Source organism: Ursus arctos, unplaced genomic scaffold (assembly GCF_023065955.2).
Source record: "Ursus arctos isolate Adak ecotype North America unplaced genomic scaffold, UrsArc2.0 scaffold_28, whole genome shotgun sequence".
Taxonomy (NCBI): domain Eukaryota; kingdom Metazoa; phylum Chordata; class Mammalia; order Carnivora; family Ursidae; genus Ursus; species Ursus arctos.
This window is the reverse complement of record NW_026622963.1, coordinates 994906-1018881: the sequence shown is the minus strand read 5'-3', so window position 1 is coordinate 1018881 and position 23976 is coordinate 994906. Positions and strand designations below refer to the sequence as shown.

The following is a 23976-nucleotide window of genomic DNA, read 5'->3' as shown; positions in this document are numbered from 1 at the left end:
AAGCTAAATTAGGACTCAGTTTTTAGAAAGATAACTTTTTTTTTTAAGATTTTATTTATTTATTTGACACAGAGACAGATTCAGAAAGAGCACAAGCAAGGGGAGCAGCAGGCAGAGGGAAAGCAGGCTCCCTATTGAGCAGGGAGCCCGATGCGGGTCTCAATCCCAGGACCCTGGGATTATGACCTAAGCCAAAGGCAGACGCTTAACCCACTGAGCCACCCAGGCACCCCTAGAAAGGTAACTTTAAAAGATGTTTGAAAATTTATAAATATACTTCTAAATAACTGAGGTTCCAGAAGAAGTTATGATGGAGGTTTAAGAATACTTAAAACTCAATAATAATGAAAATGCAGCTTCAAAATTTGTGGATAAATCTTGGTAGCTATTGGGCGTATAGCACATAGTCAAGTTTCATAAATATCCCATGAGAGCTTGAAGAGAAAGTATATTTTCTAGTTGTTTTGGGCAGTGGTAATTAAGAGAGGAAAAGAGCCTCACAGGTTGGGAACTGTTAGTGGCTTCTCAGGACTTAATGTTAACGTACAATGCCTTGTGCAGTTTGACCTCTAACAGTTGTGAGCTTTCTTTTCTTTAATCTTAATAACATAATTACAGTTCCCTGATCAGACTAGATCAGTGGTTCTGAAACTTTAGTGTGTATCAGAGTCATCTGGAGGATTTGTTAAAGCATAGATTGCTGGGCCCCACCTCCAGAGTTTCTGATTTAATGAATCTGGGCTGGGGCCCCCAAATTTCTATTTATAACAATTTCCCAGGTGATGGTGATGCTTCTGACCTAGGGACCATGCTTTGAGAACAGCTGTGTTAGAGACTGCATTCTTTTGGCTCCATTCCTCTGTGTGTGTGTGTGTGTGTGTGTGTGTGTGTGTGTGTGTGTGTGTTACATTTTTTCCCCCCTGCAATGCCTTTTCTCTGCCTTGTTATACTTTTTTCAGGAACCCTTAGTCTCCCCCCAACCCCGCCCCCACGGTTAAATCTCACTCTTGGAAGTATTTTTAACCACTAAATTGTTAGATGTTCCTTGTCTATACTTCCTAGTACTGCCAAATACCTCTCACACATCTGTAAGAGCCCTTGTCATATTTCTTAAAGCCATTAAAAGCTGTGTTTTGTGTTTATATCCAGTGTATATCTTAGTACCTGGTAATAGAAAGCAGTCAATTAATACTTGTTAATAAATAAATGGGCTCTTGCCATTCATATTTTGATTGTGTTGTATAGGAAGAAACAATTATGCAAATTTATCCAATACTGTGTGTAGCACCGTGTTAAAATCTGTGTATATTCAGAAATATATTGGTAAAATATACTTTGAGAAGGTCACCTGAATTTGGAAAGGTTCCTTTTGTCTTCCTGCTATTTCATGTCTTGACTGGAACAAAAGGGAATAGGAATAAAGATGGTGAAATGAGAAATGAACTACTTGCAGTGGATTTAATAAGGATAAAGAAAGAACTGGGCCAGTGGTTCTTCCTTGATTCATTGTATCAGTTCATCTGAAAGCGGGATCACTAGGATATATATGTATATATTTTTTAAAGATTTTATTTATTGGGGCCCTGGGTGGCTCAGTTGGTTGGGCGTCTGCCTTCAGCTCAGGTCGTGATCCTGGGGTCCTGGGATCAAGCCCTGCATCGGGCTCCCTGCTCAGTGTGGAGTCTGCTTCTCCCTCTCCCTGTCCTGCTCCCCCGCTTGTGCTTTTTCTTGCTCTCTCTCTTGCTGTCAAATAAACGAAATCTTAAAAATATATATATATATAATCTTAAAAAATATATATATTTAAGAAATATTTGTTTACATTTTTTTTTAAGATATTCTTATTTTTAAGTAATTTCTACACCCAATAGGGGGCTCGAATTCACAACCCTGAGATCAAGAGTTGCACGCTGCATGGACTGAGCTAGCCAGGTACACCCCAAAATATTTGATTTTATAAAGAACAGCAAATGCATGGAATTTTTTTTTTTAAGATTTTTTATTTATTTATTCGACAGAGATAGAGACAGCCAGCGAGAGAGGGAACACAAGCAGGGGGAGTGGGAGAGGAAGAAGCAGGCTCCCAGCGGAGGAGCCTGATGTGGGGCTCGATCCCATAATGCCGGGATCACGCCCTGAGCCGAAGGCAGACGTCTAACCGCTGTGCCACCCAGGCGCCCCAATGCATGGAATTTTTAACTATTTTTAGAGAAACATTGATAACAAATATTATGTTAGGACAATGATTCTCAATCTTTGCTGCATATTTAAAAAGTATCAGTATCCTACCCATCTTCATCTTATTAAATCAGGATATTAAGGGAGGAAGGGATCCTGGTTTTGTATTGTTTTATGTTTTATTAGTGACTGCTATGCAGCCACAACTGAGAACTATTTCATGGCAATAAGGGGTTCAAAGAAAATACTCAAAATAAAAGTAGGGACCTAGTAAGTGTGTTTGAGATTGGTGCATATTTATTTTGCATAATGCTATTTGATGAATTAGTGAAGATTGTAATTGATCAAAGTATCCTTCTGCATAGTCACATGTTTTGACTCTAAAATGTAAACTAGATTATCCTAGCTATAGCACAGCTCATGGAGAATGGTGTCTGGAGGCTCACCATACTCTTTCATTTAATCCCCTCAGTGATATCTGTCATTTAGCAAAAATTGGTGACTAGAGCCAGCAGTCTCACTGAATGAAACTTTGTCTTCTTCCACCCTGTTCTTTTATTTTCATTTTTTTGTTTTGTTGTTTTGTTTTAAGTAGGCTCCACGCCCAGCATGTGGGGCTTGAACTCACCACCCTGAGATCAAGACCTGAACTAAAATCAAGAGACAGACACCCAATTGACTGAGCCACCCAGGCATCCCAGTTCATCCTGTTCTTTTCTTTTCTTCTTTTTCTTAAGATTTATTTGAGAGAGTGAAAGAGGGAGAGTGTGTGCATGAGAGTAGGGGGAGGAGCAGAGGGAGAGGGAGAGAGAGAATCTCAGAAGCCCTGCTGAGTGCAAAGCCCAGTGCAGGGCTCCATCTCACAACCCTGAGATCATGAATGACCTAAGCTGGGATCAAGAGGCAGATGCTTAACCACTGAGCCACCCAGGCACCCCTCCTCCTGTTCTTTTAAAACTAAGAAACTATGTCAGAATTTTTCTGACACAAAATGATCATCTGCTATTGATATTTCAGCCTTTTAGCCCCTTTTCCAGCCTTTTAGTCTTTATTCAGCTTTAAGTTTTAGATACTCGTGGGCTTAATCTCAACAGGTATGATTTTAATAGCACTGCAAGTACAAAGTGGAGATAAAAGTTAGTTAGCCTCTAAGCAATTTACAGATTCATACTTATAATTTAATTTCAGATACTAGTTTTCAGAATTGAATTCAACATAATAGGAAATTTCTTAGACATATCCATATATACTCTACAACAGTTTTTAAAAATGAAATGAGGGGCGCCTGGGTGGCACAGCGGTTAAGCGTCTGCCTTCGGCTCAGGGCGTGATCCCGACGTTATGGGATCGAGCCCCACATCAGGCTCCTCTGCTATGAGCCTGCTTCTTCCTCTCCCACTCCCCCTGCTTGTGTTCCCTCTCTCGCTGGCTGTCTCTATCTCTGTCAAATAAATAAATAAAATCTTTAAAAATAAATAAATAAAAATGAAATGAAATGTATGGACAGGAAACAAGTTCAGGATGTATTAACCCCCCCACCCCCCACCAAAAAAAGTAAACTCCAAAACTTTAAATTTCTGTATTACCCCATTTCTTTTCTTTTTTAAAAAAGCTATACATTTTAAACAATGTTATATGGTTAATTGGTCTTAACAAGGGTATTGAGATGGGGCGCCTGGGTGGCTCAGTCACTAAGCGTCTGCCTTCGGCTCAGGGCGTGATCCTGGAGTTCTGGGATCCAGCCCCACATCGAGCTCCCCCGCTGGGAGCCTGCTTCTCCCTCTCCCACTTCCCCTGCTTGTGTTCCCTCTCTCGCTGGCGCTCTCTCTCTCTTAAATAAATAAATAAATAAATAAATAAATAAATAAAATCTAAAAAAACAAGGGTACTGAGAGCAATCAATGGGGAAAGGACTATCTTTTCAACAAATGATGGGGAAACCGTATATCCACATGTAAAAGAATGAAGTTGGATCCTTACTTTACACCGTATACAAAAATTAACTGAAAATGGATTGAAGACCTAAACTTGGCAGCTAAAACTATAAAACTGTTAGAAGAGAACATTCGGTTAAGTCTTCATTGACATTCGATTTGGCAACAGTTTTATAGATAGGATAGCCAATAGCACAAGCAACAAAAGAAAAAAATAGATAAATTGGGCTTATCAGAATTAAGGGCTTTGTGTGTCATAGGTACTATCAAGAAAGTGAGAAAATGAACTACAAAATGGGAAAAAAAACTTACAAGTATTTTCCTAAGGAATAATAATATAGAATGTTACATGACACCTAAAACTCAAGAACAACCAAAAAATAGTTCAAAAATGGGTGTAGAACTTGAATAGACATTTCTCCAAAGAAGTTATACAAATAAACACATGAAAAGATACTCAAAATTGTTAGTCTTTAGGGAAATACAAATCAAAACTACAATGAGATGCTATTCTATACCCATTAGTATGACTGTTATTAAAAAAATCAAAATAACAAGTGTTTGGGGTGAGGATGTGGAGAAGTTGGAAACCTGTACTACTGGTGGGAATGTAGAATAGTACAGCTGCTGTAGAAAATAGTTTCTTAAAACGTTAAATATAGGACTATCATATATGACCAGCAATTCCTCCTAGGTATATATCCAAAACAATTGAAATCAGAATCTCAAACAGATACTTGTACATTAATGTTCATAGCAGTGTTATTCCTTATAACCAAAAGATGGAAGCAAACCAAGTGTCTGTTGACAGATAAATGGATAAACAAAATGTGGTATATACATAAAATGGAATATTAAAATCAGCCTTAAAAAGGAAGACAATTCTGGGGCATCTGGGTGGTGTAGTCAGTTAAGCACCTGGCTCTTGGTTTGAGCACTCAGGTCATGATCTCAGGGTTGTGAGATCGAGCCCCAGGTCTGGCTCCCCACTCAGTGCGAAGTCTGCTTGAGATTCTCTCTCTTTCTCCCTCTGCCCCTCCCCCCAAGTCTTGCACAAGCATGTGAGCATGTGCCCTCTCTCTCAAATGAATCTTAAAAAACAAAAAAAGAAGAAAATTCTGACACATGCTTCAGCATGGAGGGACCTTGAAAACACTATGCTTAGTGTTTAGTTACTTAGTTACTTAGAAGTAAGTCAGATACACAAGGACAAGTATTGTATAATTCCACTTACATGACGTATCTAGATTAGGCAAATTCACAGAGACAGATGGTAAAATAGAGGTTACGAGTGGCTGAGGGGAGGGAGAAAGAGGAAGTTCCTGTTGAATGGGTTCAGAGTTTGTGTTAAGAGTGATGAAAAAGTTTTGGATATGGATAGGGATGATGGCACCACAACACTGTGAATATATTTGATGCCAATGAGTTGTATACTTAGAAAAGGTTAAAATGGTAAGTACTATGTTATATATTTTACCACAGTAAAAACCAACCAAACAAAAATGTTAGTGTATGATTGGAAAAAAATTATCAGAAGTCTTCTTTGGTGGTGAGGTTTCACTTTTCACTTTTTGTATCATAATTTTCTGTGAGTTCTGATTATTTTTTTCTAATAGCATTGTGTTTCTGTAATTTAAAAAAGCAAATATATAATGAAGATATAGTGTATATGTGAAAATACTGTCCAGAAGGTTCAGGTTGTAAGGATTGTTGATAATCTCACTAATTAAAGCTTTTGAATTATTTGATTAGATGATTTTCCTTAGGACTAGAGTCAGTTAAGTACTTTCAATAATGTGTAAATAAAACTTCTTTAATAAAGGTTATATTTTCATTTGGGTAGATGGTTTCTAGTTTGATGCATCTATATTATTTTTAACCTATTTTTATCTTGAAAATTTTTTTAATGTATCAAGGCATATGCACGATATGCAATATGTAATGGTCAGCTGTTCAGTAGAATTTTGTACAGAAATATCTTTAAGTCCAAGATTGTGTGGCTTTAACCTCCCTTAAACACTTTTTTCATACCCACAAAATGAAGAGCATAGTTGTGGTCATTCAGTTTCTGCAGCATTTTTCCTATTTTTTAGCCATTCTTAAAGTCTTCCACTAAACCCGAAGAGAAAATTTTAATCTCTTTTGTCTGTTATCTTCTGCACTATTGAAGATATTTATGGCTGTCTAGTTCAAGATACAGTACTAATGAGGAAAGCATGATGACTTATATCAGAATTGAACCAATCTTTTTGTTCAAGTACTGTCTGCGTCTTACTCTTTTTGTTCTAAGCGCAGACTACAACACATGTCCCAGCCAGCTTCTTCATGCACTTTGACGCTGGCCAGAAGGAGGACTGGAGCAATCTTTTCTTAAAACCTGGATAAAAGCTACTCAGTATAATTTCTTGTGAAAGCTTTTGTAAAGGAAGAACTGAAGATTATTAGCTCTTGCCCTCAAAAGCATAGATGTCAAAGCAGTATTTATGTGAATAAAACTTATTAATAATTTTGCCTATTTTAAACTGTGTATGTGATAAGTTTTAAGTTATAATTATGATGACATGTAAGCATTGTTTTGTTCTGTTGTTTTTTTTTTTTCTTAAAGATTATTAGAGAGAGAGAGAGCATGAGTGGGAGGGGCAGAGGGAGAGGTACAGAGAATCTCAAGCAGACTCCTTGCTGAGCACAGAGCCCGACGCGGATCTCAAAACCCTGAGTCTGGTGCTTAACTGACTGCACCACCCAGGCACTCCTAAGCATTGTTATTTTTTAATTGAAGTATGATTGACATACACTATCTTACTAGTTTCTGGTATACATCATAGTGATTTTGATATTTTTATACATTATGAAGTGATCCCCACAGTAAAGTCTAGTAACCATCTGTACCATGCGAAGTTATTGCAATATTATTGACTCTATTCTTGTATGTTATAAACCCTATTCTTGATTTAATTTGGTAGTAATTTAATTTGGTGGTAATTTAATTATTTTAAGTAATTATCCAACAGTCAGAAAAAGGATTTTCAGACTGAAAGCAGCATAGATCACAAATTCAAACCAGCCCTGGAGTTTTACTTTTCACTAGCTGTTTTCCCTTGGGAAATTAATTATCAAACTAATTTTCATTTTGATTTTCTGTGTTATAGGGTTGACCTGCTTTGTGATGGGAGAAGGGACTGAAAAGGAGGGAGTTAACCCAATTATTGATTTATTGTTTTAGCTATTTGAATAGTCACATTATATAAATTACGAAGCCCTTAGTGCTCTTGTAATTTCTTTTAACATTTCTTTTAAAGCTCTTACAACACAGATTTTTAAAAATTCAGGTTATTAAAACAAATACTAGAATGCCTGAATTTAGGCAACAGGATTAAATTCTGTTTAATTGGGGGTGCCTGGGTGGCTCAGTCGTTAAGCGTCTGCCTTCGGCTCAGGGTGTGATCCCGGCGTTCCCGAATCGAGTCCCACATCAGGCTCCTCCGCTGGGAGCCTGCTTCTTCCTCTCCCACTCCCCTGCTGTGTTCCCTCTCTCGCTGGCTGTCTGTCACATAAATAAATAAAATCTTAAAAAAAAGATTCTGTTTAATTGAAGATTACAAAGAACTTTAAAACTTTCTAAAACTTCTTTTATTTTGAACATTTACTATGCATAAAATACTGTGGGGCATAATAAGAAGAAAAGGGTTTTTGCCCATAAAAGGCTTATAGTATTTTGGGAGAACTAGATTTGTATATGATGATTTTTTTTATCATTTAAAAATATACTGCTGATATCCCCGATATTATAGGGAATAGAGTGGGCTCTTCCTCTGATGGTGGAACCTGTGAATATTGTAAATCTTTTACTCTCTGTAAGAATTCTGAGCATATTCAGTGACATGTAAATATTGAGTGCATGTTGAATTTATACTAATTACAGTAGACTTCCTAGCCTTAAAACAAATAAGAAAGAGTGTAGAGGATGGGTTATGGGTTTTGTGTATATTGTGGTTGTGTTGTTTTATAATTTTTTGGCAATTAGAATAAGTAAAATGGAGGGCTAGGATTTAGTTAATTGAGGGTACCTGTTAAGTAAATTTCAGTTAATTAGAAACAATCACTCAGTTAAACGTTTATTTACTCTGCTGTTTTCTGTGTGCAATGCTTGACACTGTAGGCAGCTAAGACAGCAGTGCCTGGTTCTGTAGAGTTCCGCAGTTTAGTGAGCAGACAGGTAAAGATAGCCACAGTCTATTGTGTAGTGATAAATAGATGTATGATTAAGGCTAATATTACTCATTTGTGCATCATAAATTTATTGAGCAACTATTTTGTTTTAAGCCTAGTGTTGGCACTGGAAGTACAGTGAAAACAAAGATTTGCTCCTACATTGAAGACGCTTACAGGCAGGTTTTAAGTAGGCTTTATTTGTTCTTATCCTTAAGTTTTCAAACGAAGTAACTAAAAAAAGGCAGGAAACAGCAGGAGTAAGTTGACTCTCTACTGGAGGAACTCAAATCAGAATGTTTGTGTGACAACCTAGTATTTCCTTGATCAACAGAAAAATTTGAAATTCTAATTTTTCCTACCAATATTGGAGGCCCTGTACTACTAAGCTTGTGATAGGGTGTTTTTAAAAAAGTAGGAATTAGGTGAAAAGTTATTTTAAAGCTTAAAAATTCAAATCCTCAATCACAAAGTAATATTAATGGAGGAAACACAATAGTTCTTCGGAAGTTAGATAGGGATGAGGCAATCAGTGGTGGGAACTCAATCCGATAATTATTTGGGATGTCATCAAGGCTGCTTGTTGGTGTTCTGTAACCTGTTATGCTGACTGTTCCTGTATTACCACACTGCAGTTATCAAAGCCTTATTTAAAAAAATTTTTTTATAAGGAAATTAGGATTCAGGATCTTTGTGACTCTGTATGCCAATGGGAGGTGTTAGTGGCTTTTCAATACTGGCTTTGTCATGACAGTTTTATTATTTATTTTCCTTCAGTAGAGAAGAAAAACCATCTGCTTAATGATAGTTACTGTGTTTTTGGTTTTTTAGCATAACTTAGCTTGAAAAACTTTTATAGTAGGGTAGAAAAGAAAACCCTTTCACCAAACTACTGAAAGATACTTTTTTCTATTAGTCTGTGTTGATTTACCCTTCTCACACAGGATGTGTTCTGAAATAGAAGTTAGAAGAAGTGCTTGAAACAAATGCTCGTTTTCTTTGTCGATTGTCTTAACAAAGCAATTATTGTAAAATAAGCCAGTAATCTGAATCTTTGTATTAACTCTTCTGGAAATATCATTAGGGAAACTGATGATGAAAATAATAGTGTGATCTTACCCTAAATTAGAGAAAACCAGGTAATTGTAGGACTGAACTTTTTGGTAAAGACCATTGTAATGCTGTCATCTGTTAAAGTAGATAAAAGGTTTCACAGTTCATGCTTTGTTGGTATCATTGCCTTAGTTTTAAATTAAAACTGCCTCTTTCTAGCTCCTTGAATGTGATGGTCTTAGAAATGGTACTCCTGTGTTTTACTCCTGAGATGTACATGCTAGGATTTGTTTATTCCTTTCTTCCCAGGTAGTTCAGCTCATGTTTAAAGCTGAGTGTATAATCTCTGAAAATAAAGATGAATTCCCCAGTCCTGTAATAGTTATTACACTAAAATTTAAAAGGTTGGTAAATTAGTATAAATTGTGTTTATCAGAAGAACTGGTTTTGCTGTAAGTCAATATTCATTGGTTGATAATTTTTACATAACTTTATTTTTTAAAAAAGATTTTATTTATTTGGGGGGGGAGGAGGGGCAGCAGGAGAGCATCCCGAAGCAGACTCCCTGCTGAACCAGAGCCCTGGCGGGGGTGGGGGGGTGGGGGGGTGGTCCTGGATCTCATGACCCATGAGATCATGACCTGAGTCGGAACCAAGAGCCAGTGGCTCAACTGACTGAGCCACCCAGGCGCCCCAATTTTTACATAACCTTAAAAAGTATACATAAAAGTAAAATGTTCCTATGACATTAAAAATATTTTTGTAAACTGTATCTAAAACACAGTAAAACTGGGGCACCTGGGTGGCGCAGTCAGTTGAGTGTCTTACCCTTGGCTTTTGGCTGAGGTCTGATCTCAGGGTTTTGGGACTGAGCCCCCTGTCAGTCTCCATGCTCAGTGCAGAGTCTGCCTGGGACTCTCTCTCCCTCTACCCCTCTCCCCCGAAATAAATAAATCATTAAAAAGAAACAGTAAAGCTAACTGAAAACTGATGTATGGATGTTTTTATTCATTTTTAATGAGGTGAGGTGAGGTGTGATGTGATAGGATGGCATAACATGATGTAGGAACGGTTTTGGAATTATGCACATCTGCATTTGAGTTCTCTTTCTGCCATTTTTTAGCTGTGGTAATATTTGGCAAATTACTTAATGTCCTTAAACTTTATTTCTCTCATGGGTAAGATAACCCATGTGAAGTGTCTCATATGGTACCTACTTTGCAGTAGGCACTCAAACAATGTTCTTAATACTGGAAAAATTCAGAACTGTGAATTAAACCCTAATGTTTATGGTAGTTAAAGGTAGTTGAAATTATGGGGCTTAAAAACCTTTATTTAAAGTATTCCTGGGGGTGCCTGGATGGCTCAGTTGGTTAAGGTTCTGACTCTTGATTTCGGCCCAGGTGATGATCTTAAGGTCCTGGGATCCAGACTCAGGTCAGGCTCTGTGCTCAGCGGGGAGTCTGCTTTGGGATTTCTCTCTCTCCCCCTCTCCCTTTGCTTGTCCCTCACTCACGTGTATGTGCGCACGTTCTCTCTTTCTCAAATCTTAAAGTAGTCGTGAATCTAATTCTTCCTAATTTTATTTATTTTTAAAGATTTTATTAATTTGAGAGAGAGAGTGCAAGCACTAGAGGGGCGGTAGAGAGAGAGAGAGAACGGCGCAACCTGAGCAGAAGGCAGACGCTCTCCCCTTAACTGACTGAGCCCCTCCTAGGTGCCCCTAATTCTTCCTAATTTTAATTAATATTTCATAGAAATGGTTAGATAGTCTTTTATGATTCTAGTACTACGGTTTTTCTTGCTCTGAGGTAATCCATTATAATCTGAGAATTATTTAGTACTAACAGCTGTCAAGATTGTGAATTATCTTAGTCTTAACTCCTCACTTTGACCTCTCTAGTTAATGGAATTCAGTTACCTTTACTGAAAATAAAGAAAGATGAAGTTTAAAGCTGATCATATATATTTGTAGAATTCAAATAGAAGCTTGCTGTGCTACATTTGAGTTGTATAATGTAACTATAGCCATATCCCAGTGAAGGTAAAGTATCATTGATGACCGCTTGAATTCATGTTGTTCCATTCTTCTTAAAATAAATACTTTTATTTTATTATAGCTTAGCTGTAGAGAATGATTATAGGAAAAAGTGTCCATGGTTCCAGATATCACAAAAATTGAAAGGACCAAAAGAGTTCTGTATTAAATTTTGTATTAATCAAATTCTTATGGTTAAGATACTTTTATGTGTTCAAAATGTACCCTACCTAACACATTATAGAGCATTGGACTGTATAATAATAAATTGTACCTTACATGTTAGGTCAGTAACATCTTCTTGAGAAAACTTGAATGTAATTATACATGAAGATGTACTCATATTTCCTAAAAGAATACATTTTCTTGTGATAATCTCTGTATTTGTTGTGCCAGTCAGTGATGAATCTTCTATTTTTTTTTTTTAAGATTTTATTTCTCTATTCGGCAGAGTGAGAGAACATAAGCAGGGGTAGCAGCAGAGGGAGAGGGAGAAGCAGGCTCCCTGCTGAGCAGGGAGCCCGACATGGGGCTTGATCCCAGGACCCTACGACCATGACCTGAGCTGAAGGCAGACGCTTAACCGACTGAGCCACCCAGGCACCCCCAGTCAGTGATGAATCTTAACCACTGAAGAAGTTGGATGGGGTTCATTTTAATATCAGGCTACAAGAGTATGCTGTCTTAGGGCAACCATATACCTCTCTTCCTATAGGTTTTGGTAATCAGTATAGTATTTATAAAGGATTCTTGAGTCAGGCTGCTAGGTATGCTGGCTCCATTGCTTCCTAGTTTTATGAATCTTAGGTACCTTATTCAGTTTCCTCATCTGTGAAATGAGGATGACAGTAAAAATATTACTGTTTCATAGGATTGTAGGATTTAATGAATTAATATATTTAAATCACTTAAAAAGTGTCTGGCACACAAAGGCCCAAAGGTTTTAGATATTATAGTTGTCCCTGTTCTACAGTGTGACAGATGTGAATTATCCCTAGGTTTTTCATTATGTCCTATAAACTGTATGCAGAGATTAATAAAATCCAAGAAAGAGTGGCTTTGTATTAAGAATATAGAAAGGGGCGCCTGGGTGGCTCAGTCAGTTAAGCATCTGCCTTCAGCTCAGGTCATGATCCTGGGGTCCTGGGATTGAGCCCCACATTGGGGTTCCCTGCTCAGTGAGGAGTCTGCTTCTCCCTCTGCCCCCCCCACCTCATTCTCTCTCTCTCTCTCTCTCTCTCTCCAGCTCTCTCTCTCAAATAAAATCTTTAAAAAGAAGAGAATATAGAAACAAACTGTTCCTTTTGCATTATATGTAAGCTATAAAATGAGAGCATAAGCAGATAGTCACCCTTTGAAGGAAAGAGGGGGATAAATATAACCTTAAACATTCGAATCAGATGGGTGAAGTTGATTATATGTTCAGCCAGTGATTAACAAATAGTTATTTGAAACTGGACAAAAGTTAGGTAAAATTAGAGTAGTATTTGTATTTGTAATGCTGTCAGATTGTCAATAGCAGCTCTTTAAGTTACCCATAAATACAGTGTAAAATGAAGACTCTTTCATGATAAAAGCAAGCAAAAGATAATAGTGTAATGCCTTTCATATTACTAGGATTCAAGTGCAGCCCTATCTTAAACTTTATAGTAACTGAGTTTTAAACTTTGGTTTCCAAGTACCAAGTAAGAGTATAGTATGTACCTAGATGAAAAAGGCTTAGCTTGGCACCTTTGGAACAAAGAATCAGATTCCTTTGTACCTAGTTCATGCATAAAACTGAGAAAGAGAACGCTGCATATGGGAACATTCCTGTTACAATCCTTTATGTTCGAGGAGAGAAGAAAAATACGTTCTAGAATAAGGGTTTCAGAAGGTGGAAGATAGTTACTATTTAGGGTAATTGAGTTGAGAGAATGGAATACAAATACAATGAAATGTTACATAAGATCTAATTAGAGCCTAGCATGCACTCTTGTGAGATTTGTTATTGCCTTGTGTGGCTTATCAATAAGTTAATGGGCAATACAGGAAGAGATTCAGGCTTTATGTATATAACCCTTAAAACTCCAGTCGCCTCCTTCCCCCCATTGGCTGCATTGCTTGCTCCAGGAAAGTTTAATGATATGATCATTTCCTAATAAGAAAGCTTTACCAATATTAGTGTTGTAAGTCTTTGACTGGATGCTTTTAAATGAAATTTGCAGTGTCTGTGGCCATAACCTATTTCAGTATCAGAAGTAGGTACATTCATCATTAGCCCGTGGACTTGTAATTTTATATATCGTAGCCTTTTTCCTTTATAAACCTGTCTGTTTATCATATAAATGTTATAAGTCATATACCATTATCTAATGTGGAATAACCTTTTGTTTTAAAAACTGTTTATTTTCTTAGAATAATACCTTAAATTGTTCTCATTTGGATTTGAAATCAAGAAATGGGAATATTCCCTTGAATAAGAAACAAATGAATTGGGGGCGCCTGGGTAGCGCAGTCGTTAAGCGTCTGCCTTCAGCTCAGGACGTGATCCTGGAGTCCTGGGATCGAGCCCCACATCAGGCTCCTCTGCTGGGAGCCTGCTTCTTCCTCTCCCACTCCCCCTGCTTGTGTTCCCCTCTCTCACTGGCTCTCTCTCTCTCTCTCTCTCTGTCAAATAAATAAAATCTTAAAAAAAAAAAAGAAACAAATGAATTAAATTTATCTAGTTAATAGCACTAGCCATGATACTCTGAACTATTTGGTAGAAACTGTTATCATTATTTCAGACTTCCACTTTTCATGAGATTTGTTTTTATTGCTGGAGTGAATAGGTACTTTTTAGTTTAAACAGGGTACTTTTTCTTGTTCTGTGAGTTCCCATCCTTTTTTTTTTTTTTTTTTAAGTTTTATTCGTGAGAGAGGGACAGGGAGGAGCAGAGGAGAGAACCTTTAAGCAGACTCCCCACTGAGTGAGGAGTCTGACGCGGGGCCTGATCCCGGTACCCATGAGATCACGACCTGAGCTGAAACCAAGAGTCGGATGCCCAATAAACTGAGCCACCCAGGTGCACCTCCCGTCCTTGTTTTTGGCAACAAAGATTATTTATGCTAAAGACTTTGAAAGCTGTATTTCACTTGAACAACTTTAGACCACAGGTTGCAAATGGGTGTCTTGGACATTATTTAAAATTTTTGAAAGTTAATTGCTAATATATAAAAATAGGGAGATTTTTAAGATTTTATTTATATATTTGAAAGAGAGAGAGCAGGTGTGGCAGGGAGGGGCAGATGGAGGGGGACAAGCAGACTCCCCGCTGAGCACGGAGCCTGGGGAGTGGTGCACAGGACTGGATGGGGGGGGGGCTTCACATGGGGCTTGATCCCAGGACACTGAGATCATGACCTGAACTGAAGTCAGATGCTTAACTGACTGAGCTACCCAGGCACCTCTAAAATTGGGGAGATTTTATTGAAATTTCAGTACTAATAACAACTCCTGAAAAATCAGTGCTGGCAGCATTGGGTCTGTATTCTTACATGGTAGAAGTCAACAGGGGCCGGGAAGTACCACCATATACCTTTAAAGCAGTCATGACTCATTACTTTTGATATCTGGTCCTTCTCAGCATTGCAACCTTTGCATCAGTGAGTTTGTTTCTTGATGCATGGCTGTTTAATGGAATTATCTGGAGAATCATAAAAAGCCCTGGTTGTGCTCAGGCCATCATTCAGTTTTGTTCTGTTTTAAGCCTTTTTAGACAAGCAGTATTATCCTTTTATGATTTTAATTTATTCAAGGGAAGAGTGTTACATTTTATGTGTATAACATAAGTAAAAGAAGGTAAGCATGAGAAGTTAAGCTAAGTTTGAAAAAAAAACTTCCAGTAATTTAAAATCCAAAGAAGTATAGCTTTCTTAAAGTAATCACCTGAAGAGGCCAATTTTTTCTAAAAGTGCTACTCAAAACATATTTGGGAAAAAAAGGTGGTATATTTCTTTTGAATATTATTGGATGTCAGATTTTTATTCTTAGAGAGTAGATACATTTTAGTAATACTTGAAAAGTATATATAATTTGACAGGAAAATCAAATGTGATAAGTTTTATGAAGTAACAAGTCAGGCAGCTCAAAGTCTAATGGATGAGAATCTGGATTAAACCAGATTTTATCCAGCTTCACAGTAAATTTGAACATTTGTTCAAAGTAAATAGTTCTCCAGGAAAGAAGATATTGTAACTATAGGTTTATACCCATTAGCCTTCAACCTTAACCCTCCCTACTAAAAGAATAGAGTATAATGAATTAACAACAATAATAAAACAATAAGAAAACAAAAGTAATGAAGAAAATTTTATCAGAGTGATGAAAACAGAGATAACCCCTAATTTATGCTGTAGGTTTCAAGGAATGCCTTCCAGGAACAATATAGTTTGGACCAGATTTAAAAAAATTCAGTTGTAACTGTCTTTCTAGGGGGACCATGCACTGTTGTCAGAACCATATAAAGTTTGAAAAGCCATACTAATATGTCCTAGGAAAGAGAAAGTTAGGTACATGTGTTTTGAGGCCACAACAGCAAAGTGATAAACTATATATAATTTATTTATATTATTTGTAAAAATATTTATATAAATACATATTTTCCCTCCTCTCTGATTAAACCTTTTAATATCACAGTTGGCTTCTACATGAAGAAGTCCTTACCAAAAATTTTTTAAAGATTTTATTTATTTATTAGAGAGAGAGAGCAAGAGAGCAGGAGCAAGGGAGGGGTAGAGGGAGAAACAGGCTCCCCGCTGATCAGGGAGCCCAGTGTAGGGCTCAGTCCCAGGACCCTGGGATTATGACCTGAGCTGAAGGCAGACACTTAATTGACTGAGCCATCTAGGCATCCCAAGAATTCCACTTTGAATAGATTTAAGTGCTTTTCTTTTCACAGTCCTTACCAAATTTATATGAACAAGATCTAAAGATGAGGCCAGGGGCGCCTGGGTGGCACAGAGGTTAAGCGTCTGCCTTCGGCTTAGGGCGTGATCCCAGCGTTATGGGATCAAGCCCCACATCAGGCTCCTCCGCTATGAGCCTGCTTCTTCATCTCCCACTCCCCCTGCTTGTGTTCCCTCTCTCGCTGGCTGTCTCTATCTCTGTTGAATAAATAAATAAAATCTTTAAAAAAAAAAAAATAAAGATGAGGCCAAAGGCAGGAGAAACAGTCTCCTAAGATCCTTTTCTCAGTTGTAGGACAGTTCCTTTAGGCCTGGGTCCCTGCCCGTCCCTGTCAGGTTGGGGAAATCAATGAGCCAACTAAGGAAACTAGTAAGTATTTACCAGGTGAACAAACTCAAGAAAAGCCAGTTGTACTAATTGTGGGCTAAATTTGATATCTCCCAAGTTCAAAAATTATTCTTTAATTATTATTATTTTTAAAGATTTTATTTTTCAAGCACCCAACATGGGGCTTGAACTCACAACCCCAAATTAAGAGTTGCACGCTCCACCGACTGAGCCAGCCAGGTGCCCCCACCCTAAAATTATTTTAAAAACAGAAATGTGCTTTAGATGAGTTGTATGGTATGTAAATTATATCTCAATAAAGCTGTTTTTAAAAAAAGCAAATGAGATCCCATGGAGAAATTCTGCCCATAAATACAGTGTTCAAGTGATGAAGAACATCAGTGTGGGAAACAGAAGGAATTTTAAGTTATTCAAGGGAGGGAGAATTAGGCTGGCTTCCTAGTAAAAAAAAAAAAAATTGTGGACACATTTAAAAATCACCACACATTTTTGTTTTTTTATTGTTTCAGGAGGACAGTTGTGAAGCCAGTGCACTTTTGATTCAATGGGGCTGAATGGGTGAGTAAGTGAGTGCAGGGCTCTTTGGTACTTGTGGCAGATGGTAGAGAGCTCAGGTTTTGACTGTGTGACCTAGTTAGTGCTCTAAAGCTCTCTGAGCTTCAGGTTCCTCATCTATGGCAAGGAATAATTGGCTTTTACCAGGGCAGGTAAGTCCAGATTCATTTCACTGAATAGGTCACAAAGCACCCAGAATTAATCATTTTAAAATATAAATATCACTTGGCATCAGGGAAAAACAAATCAAAACCACCATTGGTCAGAATGGCTAAAATTAACAACTCAGGAAACAACAGATGTTGGTGAGGATGTGGAGAAAGGGAACCGTCTTACACTGTAGGTGGGAATGCAGACTGGTGCAGCCACTCTGTAAAACAGTATGGAGGTTCCTCAAAAAGTTAAAAATAGAACTACCTTACCACCCAGCAATTGCACTACTAGCTATTTATCCAAAGTATGCAAACATAGTGATTTGAAGCGGCACATGCACCCCAGTGTTTATAAGCAGCAATGTCTACAATCGCCAAAATATGGAAAGCCCAGATGTCCATCAACAGATGAATGGATAAAGATGTGACACACACACACACACACACACACACACACACACACACACACACACTGAAATATTACTCAGCCATCAAAAATAATGAAATCTTGCCATTTGCAATGATGTGGATGGAACTAGAGGGTATTACGCTAAGCAAAATAGGTCAGTCAGAGAAAGACAAATACCATATGATTTCACTCATGTGTGAAATTTAAGAACCAAAACAGATGAATATAGGGGAAGGGAAGGAGAAAGAAAATCAGATGAAAACAGAGAGGGAGGCAAACCATAAGAGACTTTTAACTATAGGAAACCGAAGGTTGCTGGAGTGGGGCATAGGGTAATTAGGTGATGGACAGTAAGGAGGGCACTTGATGTCTTGAGCGCTGGGTATTGTATGCAACTGATGAATCACTAAATTCCACCCCTGAAACTGATAATATAGTATATGTTAACTAAATTGAATTTAAATATAAAATAAAAATAAATATAAATGTATTTTGTAAACCCTAAATCCCTTTACCTGTCACTCCACTGCTTTAAATGCTTTAATGGTTTCTTTTTGCTGTCTCAGTGATCTGTAAAAATCCTGCATGATGGACTCCTGCTATGTTTTCACCTTGAGAACCATAATCCTCAGGCTGTTGATCTTCTTCCACCAAGTCTTTTTTTACAGGCTGTTCCTCCATCTGGAGGCTCTGTTCCTAGCTCTTGATAAGGTGGTCTTTTTCTCATCCTCGAGGACACTGTTGTAAGTGTGGCTTCTGATAAAGGCCTTAATCCCCCTCTATCTAAATCTCTCCCTTTTGACTTACTCATAATGTTTATTCAGCCGGTCTTTGATTCCTTTGTATTTCTTTTATTCCTGTGATTGATTTTGATGCCACCTCTAGACTGTAAGCTCTGTGAGCACAGGAACTACGTATATGTTGACCTCACCCTTATGTTCCTGGTGACTATCCTAGTTTTAGGCACTCGCTTAATGTTTGTTGGTTGAATTAAGAACTCCATCTTGTTTTTGTTTTAAGATTTTATTTATTTGACGGAGAGAGAGAGCACAAGCAGGGGGAGTGGCGGGAGGCAGAGGGAGAAGCAGACTCCCTGCTGAGCAAGGAGCCCCATGCAGGACTATATCCCAGGACCTGGGATCATGACCTGAGCTGAGGGCCGATGCTGAACCGACTGAGCCACCCAGGCGTCCCAAGAATTCCACTTTGAATAGACACAAGTGCTTTTACTTTTCCTTTTCAACACCTGGAAATTATGCAGACTCCTTCAGTAATTGCTATTAATTCCTTAAAGTTCTTTTATGTCGAAATAATATTTAGAAACGTGTGTAAACAAACACGTGTGTATATCTTCTTTTTTTTAAGACTTCATTTTTTAGAGCAGTTTTAGGTCCACAGTAAAATTAAAAAGTGCAGAGATTTACCCCTCATATATCCCCCCCAAACATGTGTAGCTCCTCCATTATCAACATCCCCCACCAAATGATACGTTTGTTATAGTTGATGAACCTACACTGACAAATCATAGTCACCCAAAGCCTGTAGTTTACATTAGGGTTCACTCCAGGTGTTGTACGTTCTGTGGGTTCAGACAAATGTATGACATACATCCACCCTTTTGGTATCATACAGAATAGTTTCACTGTCTCAACACAAGTACCCTACTGAAAGAGTACATACAAGGGACACGTAACACAAAATTGAAGAGTCAGGAAAAGTTTCCAGGGAAAGGGACATTTAAGGTAAAGGCTAAAGAGGAGCATCAGTTAACTTAAGGGGTCCAGGCTGAGGGCCTTTAGGAAGAAATGCAGTTAAGTGTGGTGTTCGTTAACATTTAACTGCGAAGGGAGGATTGAAGTGAAATGAAGCTGGAGAGGTAAGCAAGTGGCAGATCAGGAAGGACTTTAAGCCACTTAAGAGATTTTACCTTTTCTCTAAGACTATTGAGAAGCTATTGAGAGTTTGAGTTGGAAGATAACAGATCAGATCTGCATTTTAGAAAGTTCCCTCAGGCTACAGTGGTGCACAAATTGCTGTGGACCGGCAAGAGTTGAGAGGGGAAATCTGGAGCAAGGAGATCAGTATGAGATTGTGTTCCATCCCCTGGGAGGGTAGTTTCTTTGCCACAGTGGTACTAATCAACATGGAGAAAACTTTTAGATTTGAGTGTTAAGAGCTAAAATTGACAGTTCTTTTGTCTCTTGTTTAGGTCATGAAGTAGATGGTTAGTACTATTGTGCTTTGAGATAAGATCCCGAGAGAAGAAAGTAGGTTTGAAATTTTCTTGGGGAGGCGAGGGTGGTGGCAGAAATGGGAGCCAAGAGATGAGTTCCGTTGGGAGTGTTCAGTTTGAAGTATCTGCATTTTTTATGTTTAGGTAGAAAAATTAAGTATACCTCTGACTATATAGATCTCAACCTCAGGAGAAAGGCTGGAAATGTAATTTACATTTAGGATGTATCAGCATGTAAATGAATATATGATATGGATGATATGGATGCTTAGAACAATGTAGCAGTGCCTGGGAACAGTGTCTTTTACATAATGAATGCTTAATACATTTATGTTGAATGAATGCATGACTAGAAACCAGGAAGTGGTGTTGAGTGAGGAGAGAGGCTTGAGACAGTATTTAGAGAAAATGAAACCATTTAAGGAGAGGCCGAATAAGAAGCAGTTAGGAGCACCTGGCTGGGTCACTGGATTGAGCATCTGACTCTTGATCTCAGCCTCAAGTCTTGATCTCAGGGTAGTGAGTTCAAGCCTTGTGTGTGGCTCCACGCTAGGCATGGAGCCTACTGAAAAAAAAAAAAAAAAGGAGCAGTCAGAGAAACAGAAAGTAAGTCAGAAGTGAGTGACAGCATGAACTCAAAGGGGAAAGAATTTTTTAAAATAAGAGCAAAAGGCCACCAGTGCCAGGAGATCAAAAAGATAAGGACTGAACAGTGTTCCTCAGATTTAACCTCAAGGGTGTGGTTTATCTGGGGAAAAGAAAGGTAACAATGGTTTGGGGGGATGGGATTAAACACCCTGTCATGCAGTGTTCAGTAATAAGGAAATAATAGAGTGAGTGAGGACAACTCTTCAGTTTGGTTGTGAAGGACCAGAGATAAGGACTAAGGGATGGGCGTTGTGTCTTGTATTTTTCATAGGAATATTTTGAACATGTTTAGTGCTCATTGTAGGGGATCAGGAGAGAGGAAGAGGATAAAGGTTAGGTGAGAGAGATGATACAGTAAAGCTTATAAGTTACTTGCCTTGGGTGAGAGGACCACTTATTCTGTATGAGACAGGAAGAGGGTAATATAAAGATATGTAGCTTTGCAGACATGTTTTGCTGGTTTGTGTTAAAAAATTGAGGGAATTTTTATGTTACGATTTTTTTTAAGTAACTAAAATAATACATGCTTATTTAAAATTACAATTGACCTTTGAATAATGTGGGGGTTAGGGGTGCCAGCCCTTCAGTGCAGTTAAGAATCTGCCTATAACTTTTGACTTCCCAAAAACTTAACTACTGATACTCTTGTTGACCAGGAGCCTCACTAATAACATAAATAGTCAACACAAATTTTGTGTGTTGTATGTGTTATATACTGTATTCTTAAAGTAAGCTAGAGAAAAGAAAATATTAAAATCATAAGGAAGAGAAAATACATTTATAGTATTGTACTATATTTATAAAAAACAATCCTTTATAAGTGGACCTGTGCTGTTCAAGGGTTGACTGTATTATTAAGTAAAGCCCATAGTTTACATTAGAATCCAGTCCTTGTGTTATATATTTTATAGGTTTTGACAAGCACATAATGACATGTATCTACTATTACAGTATCCTATAGAATCATTGCTCCAAAAATCCCCTCTACCTTTTCATCCCTTTCTCCCTTTGTCTCCCCGAATTGGTAGAAACCACTGATCTTTTTACTGTCGCCATAATTTTTCCTTTTCCAGAATGTCAAATAGTTGGAATCATAGTGTATAGTATTTTCAGATTGGCTTCCTTCACTTAGCGATATTCTTTGAAGGTTCCTCTATTTCTTTTCATGGCTTGATACTTCATTTATTTTTATTGCTGAATAATATTCCTTTGCGTGACTATATCATAGTTTATCCATTCACCTATTGAAAAATATCTTGGTTGCTTCCACTTTTTGGCGATTTCAGTTAAAACATTTACTATGTTTAGCTGCTATAAACATTATGTGAAGGTTTTTGTATGGGCTTAAGTTGTCAGTTCTTTTGAATAAGTACCAAGGATTGCTGGATCATATGGTAAGAATATGTTTAGCTTTGTAAGAAACTGCCAAAATGTCTTCCAGTGTGGCTGTACCATTTTGCATTCCAACCAGCAATGAATGAGAGTTCTATTTTTTTTTTTTTTTTTAGATTTTATTTACTTGTCAGAGAGAGAGAGAGAGCGAGCAAGAGAGGGCACAGGCAGGAAGAGGGGCAGGCAGAGGGAGAAGCAGGCTCCCCTCTGAGCAAGGAGCCTGATGCGGGACTCGATCCCAGGACCCTGGGATCATGACCTGAGCTGAAGGCAGACGCCTAACTGACTGAGCCCCCCAGGCGCCCCTGAACGGGAGTTCTTGTTGGTGCACATCCTCACCAGCATTTGGTGTTGTCAGTGTTTTTGTGCTTCCCATTCTAATAGTGGAGTGGTACCTGATTTGAATTTGCAGTTCCCTGATGGCATATGATGTTGAGCGTCTTTTTATATGCTTATTTGTGATCTGTATATCTTTGTGAGGTATCTGTTCAGATCCTTTGCCCATTTTCTTTTTCTTTAGTAAGGTCTACACCCAATGTGGGGCTTGAACTCAGGACCCTGAAATCAAGAGTTGCATGCTCTACCGACTGAGCCAGCCAGGTGCCCTCATTTGCCCATTTTTAACTTGGGTTTCTTTTCTTGTTTAGTTTCAACTTGTTGGGGTGTTTTTTTTTTTTTTTTTTTTTTTTTTGATAACAGTCCTTTTTCAGGTGTTTGTCTTGTGAATATTTCTTCCAGTCTGTAGCTTATATTTTCATTCTTTCAAGAATGACTTTTGAAGAGCAGGAGTTTTTAATTTTAATTAAGTCCAGCTTAACAATTTTTTCTTTCATGGATTGTACTTTTGTTGGTGGATCTGAGAAATCATTGCCAAACCCAAAGTCACTTAGATTTTCTGTATAATACCTTCTAGTAGTTTTATAGTTTTTTGTTTTCCGATTAGATCTATCATTCATTCTGAGATAATTTCTGTGATAGTGTGAGGTCTGTGTCTAGATTCACTTTTTCGTGTGTAGTATCCATTTTTTCTAGCCCCATTTTTGGAAGAGATAATCCTCCACTGTATTGCCTTTGCTCCTATGTCAAAGATCAGTTTGATTATATTTGTGTGAGCCTATTTCTGGGTTTTCTGTTCTGTTCCATTGATCTATTTGTCTCTTCTTTTACCTGTACCACACTGTCTTGAATACTGTAGCTTTATAGCAAGTCTTAAACTTGAGTAGTGTTCGTCATCTGACTTTGTTCTTCTCTTTGAAGTAGAGTTGACTATTTTGGGTCTTTTGCCTTTTCTTTCTTGCTTGCTTTCTTTTTTCTTTTTTTCTAAGATTTTATTTCTTTATTTTTGCGAGAGAGAGATATGGGGGGAAGGGGCAAAGGGAGAAGCAGTCTCCCCACTGAGCAAGGAGCCCCATGCAGGACTCGATCCCAGGACCCTGGGATCGTGACCTGAGCTGAAGGCAGGTGCTTAAACGACTGAGCCGCCCAGGCACCCCATCTTTTGCCTTTTCATATAAACTTTAGAATCATTTTGTCAATATTCACAAGTATTTTTTCTTAATGGTAGTTTTAAAAGTATGTTTTTTTAAATAGTAGTAACATTTTTTTTTTAAATGGGAGGATGTGGAAAAAATGCGAGATGCTAAAGGACTGAAAATGTCAGATGGGCTTAGCGTTTATTCCAGTCCAAGATGGTGCTGATGACATAGGAGGCTCCTGAACTCATCTCCTCCCATGGACATATCAAATCTACAGCTACGCACAGAATTCCCTCTGAAAGGAATCCAGAAGCTAGTTGAACAACTGATACACATTGAGTGAATGAGGGGGAAAAACCCACATTGAAATGGATAGGAAGGACTGAGACAATTTCTTTCCATAAATCCCACCCCTGGCACAG

The 23976-nt window shown here is 38.0% G+C and overlaps 1 protein-coding gene across 16 annotated transcripts in view; it reads left to right on the top strand.

Moving 5' to 3' along the window:
• CSNK1G1 (casein kinase 1 gamma 1) overlaps positions 1 to 23976 on the top strand; it is a 170005-nt gene that overhangs the window by 32007 nt on the left and 114022 nt on the right. For 6 of the 16 annotated variants that reach the window (XM_048222332.2, XM_048222354.2, XM_048222331.2 and 3 more), the window contains exon 2: positions 17200 to 17248. The exons of the other annotated variants lie outside the window; for them this stretch is intronic. The gene's annotated coding sequence lies outside the window, so the exon portion shown is untranslated. The remainder of the gene's footprint in view (positions 1 to 17199; positions 17249 to 23976) is intronic. 16 annotated transcript variants of the gene reach the window in all.